The sequence below is a fragment of the Micropterus dolomieu genome, linkage group LG11 (genome assembly GCF_021292245.1).
Source record: "Micropterus dolomieu isolate WLL.071019.BEF.003 ecotype Adirondacks linkage group LG11, ASM2129224v1, whole genome shotgun sequence".
Lineage (NCBI taxonomy): Eukaryota > Metazoa > Chordata > Actinopteri > Centrarchiformes > Centrarchidae > Micropterus > Micropterus dolomieu.
The window spans coordinates 28,634,011-28,637,880 of record NC_060160.1 but is presented as its reverse complement, the minus strand read 5'-3'; the positions used below and the strand labels follow the sequence as shown (position 1 = coordinate 28,637,880).

At 38.0% G+C, this 3,870-nt stretch overlaps 1 long non-coding RNA gene across 2 annotated transcripts; it reads right to left on the bottom strand.

Annotated features, from left to right (window-relative positions):
• Positions 1 to 1,079: 1,079 nt before the first annotated feature.
• Positions 1,080 to 3,324, bottom strand: LOC123979582. Of its 2 annotated transcripts, none has more exons than XR_006827260.1 (3): positions 3,279 to 3,324; positions 2,465 to 2,541; positions 1,080 to 1,332 (listed from the first exon to the last, which is right to left on the bottom strand). It is a non-coding gene; the product is annotated as an uncharacterized LOC123979582 (long non-coding RNA). The 2 variants fall into 2 exon arrangements; XR_006827259.1 differs by having other exon boundaries at positions 1,080 to 1,346; positions 3,279 to 3,290.
• Between the last annotated feature and the right edge of the window lie 546 nt (positions 3,325 to 3,870).

Here is a 3,870-nt window from a genome sequence, read left to right as displayed (position 1 = left end):
TGTGTGTGTGTGTGTGTGTGTGTGTGTGTGTGTGTGTGTGTATATATATATATATATATATATATATATATATATATATATATATATATATATAAAAATAATCCTATACATATATAAACAATTTAATTATATAATAAATGCATTAGTTCTCATGCACCTGTCAAAGCAACCTTTCAACTAAGGAAGAGGTCGGTCAATTATGTGTATTTAGCAAGCAGCAACCTCCGGCTGTCACTTACGATACTAGTCAGGAAGTAACTTAAACTGCAGTTCATCGAGTAGCCACTTGAGGCTGGCTCCAAAAGGGAGTCAATCCCCATTGGTGTCTCTGGCTTCTGTCATTGCTAGCACTCAGTCCGCCATCAGCTAATACACAGAGCTCTGAGTCTCAGCCTCTTGGAGCCGTTTGGACATTTCTACATGCAGATACCAGATGAATAATGGTAGGCTGTGCAGTTCATTGGAGAGAGAACCTCCAGGAAATCTGTGTTCCAGTTGATGAGTGAAATTCCTGTATTTTATTTTTGTGTTATCAATATTTAATAGGTATCGCTATCGGCAAATAGCTTGTTAGCTTAGCTCGTTAGTTGGCAGCTGTGGTTAATGGTAAACTTTACAAACGGGCAACGTTAGATTTGGCTTCGTACTGTAACGGAGTCACTGTTCAGTTAGATACTAGTCAGATACTATTGTAAGTGGCTGCACCTGAATTGGAGGGACACGAAGGGTTTAAAGGCAGAGAGCCGAGGGGGGAGCAGCTGCAGAGTTCTGCCTGCTCGCCGAGCTCACTGTTCAGAAATGATATACTATTCTTTGTGGGGTTCATCAGTGGGAATGATTGATTTGAAGTACATACTGAAGGATATTTAGAGTCCTCAATAAGTTATTACACTTAGTAGGTGTAGAATTCCTTGAGATTTAGCAAACAGTCTGAGGTGATAACTGTTTGATCAGCGACATTGCTGTTGGACCGTGACTTTAAATTACCCTTTTTAAACTATGTGTAGTCCTTGGTCCTGCGTGTTCTTTCATGAAGCAATAGGAGAAGATGTTTTTGGTCCAAGTTAAGTTTTATTATAAGTAAATGAATAAAGCTTACAGAGCTCTGGGTCGATCTTCCTTTCCCTGACAAACAACAAGCTGTATCAGTTCATGAAGTCTGACTGGCTATCTCTCCCTGACCCAGTGTTTTAGTATACATCGTCATGTCATAAAACAATTAAACAAAAGTGTAGGTCAGTCCATGATTGGCCCAAGTCCTCTGACCCCAATGTTTGTCCTCTGACTCCACGAATCGCCATGCTGTTGCTGAGCAGATTACGAGCGTAGTTCCTGAAATGAGATTTCTTGGAGATGTTTGTACCACATTCCAAACTACCCCTCACAATGGGTGAGGGGTAGTGTGTCCTTATCTGATCATACAGTGACCCCCTGTTTCTGCACCTCTCCAAAAAACACACACATCAGGTCTAGTTTAATAAATGATAAACCAACATATAAACTTCTACCTATAAAATACATCAGAGATCAATATAAGAAAACACAATAATTTTGGTTACCCTGAGTAATACAAAAATCATGCTATCATAATCCCTCATAAGGAACTTCAGAGGTGGATGCATAATTCAGCAGAACAGCTGTTGTAGGCTACCTGCAGAGATTTACATCCACCTTTTTGTCAGCATATAATGAGTGTTATGCCTGCAGACAGGTAGCTGGGCTGTAACTAGGGCGATGGTTTAGTTAAGGTGAGAAATTAGGAGTTTGAGAGCTGCCTTTGAGTTTGTTTGGTGGATTAGAATTTGCCAAAAAAGGTAGTACAGTTCAATAAGAAATATAAAATAAGATTCTTATAATAAACGTTCAATAAGATCTGACTGGAGTAGCCAACAGGTGTCTAGTAGCATGGATTATTATTGCACAGTGTCCAGCAGAAAACCGTATATTGCACATATTAGGAAACAGTGTATTTCACATTGCCACCCCTAATTACTGTCACATGCCAGAGAAGTTATCATGAGTTCAGTAGCTTTATGGCTCTTAGGAAGAAGCTTCTTAACTGTCTACCCATTGTTGTCTTTACAGGTGCCAGAGGAGCTGATTGCAGAACCCTCCAGATGTGATTTGACCAGCTCTTCAGGAGATAACAGCTCCAGCTTCCAGCTCTTCAGCTCCTGCTTTGTGCAGCCTTTTCTTTTTACTCACAACACCTGAACACTACTGATTATGACACTGGGTTCTTATCATTAAAATAGCTCTTACAACACATTATTTTTGATGTTATATTATCTGTGGTATACGATTAGCTTTTCAGTAAATAGTAAAGACAGGGAGTGCTCTATAGAATTTATTACAATGTGAACCATAAACTATATCTTTTTTTAAATGGACCTATGATACAAATATGGACAACAATTAAATGTCAAAGTAAACAGAAGGAGAAGTCCTTTCCACGTCTACCCACCCCATCAGCAAAATGAGGACTCCCAGGTCTCTGCAGCTCTCTGGTACCTGGTGGGACATCTGATCCACAGTGTGACTCTGCGAGGAAAATGTGCAAAAAATGCTTCAGGTGATAAAAAAATATAAATTAAATACAGATCAGTCTTTAAAAAACAGAACACTGTGTTAAGTTAATTTTCTAACGTAATTTAATTCAAAAAGTGAATCTTTGATATATTCTAGATTCATTACACAAAGTGAAGCGTTTCAAACCCTTTTTGTTTTCATCTTGATTATGGTTTACAGCTCATGGAAATAAAAACTCCAGTATCTCAAAATATTAAATGCTTAGAATAAATACACTTCTGTATTATAAATTACACAGAAATGTCAACTGGAGAAGAGCTCTCTAATCAGCAAATTAACTCAAAACACCTGCAAAGGTTTCTGAAGCCTCAGTCTGGTTCTGATGCTCACAATGAACTTTTGCTCAGTATTCTAATTTTTTAGATGCTCCACTAAAAGATGCCTCAGTGTTTTAATGTTGACAGCACTATTATGTCACATACATGGGAGAAAATGGAGACAGTCTTTAAATGTTTTTGTGTTGTCCTTTTAAGACAGCCAATTTTATATCAGCTGTCAAATGTCGTTAACGTAAACGTTAAGTAAACTTAAGGTAATTAATAAGTGATTCATAGTTAATGCTAACTGTTAATGTTGGACTGGGAAAAATAACGTTCCCACATTTATATTTTAAAAAGCATTTAAAACCTTGTGAAGTATAATGTCAATAACAGATATGTGAGTTATTTTAATATTTTACAGTGTCTTACCTTGACTGTAAGCTGGTAGTGTCCGTAAACTGGTAACACACAGCCGCAGGTTCCAACCTCCACCGGGGTTTAGACACTACCTCTGCTATCGCAGAGTAGCATATACAGTGGGTACGGAAAGTATTCAGACCCCTTTAAATTTTTCACTCTTTGTTTCATTGCAGCCATTTTCCAAAAATCAAAAAAGTTCATTTTATTTCTCAGTAATGTACACTCAGCACCCCATCTTGACAGAAAAAAACAGAAATGTAGAAATTTTTGCAAATTTATTAAAAAAGAAAAACTGAAATATCACATGGTCATAAGTATTCAGACCCTTTGCCGTGACACTCATATTTAACTCAGGTGCTGTCTATTTCTTCTGATCATCCTTGAGATGGTTCTACACCTTCATTTGAGTCCAGCTGTGTTTGATTATACTGATTGGACTTGATTAGGAAAGCCACACACCTGTCTATATAAGACCTTACAGCTCACAGTGCATGTCAGAGCAAATGAGAATCATGAGGTCAAAGGAACTGCCTGAAGAGCTCAGAGACAGAATTGTGGCAAGGCACAGATCTGGCCAAGGTTACAAAAAGATTTCTGCTGC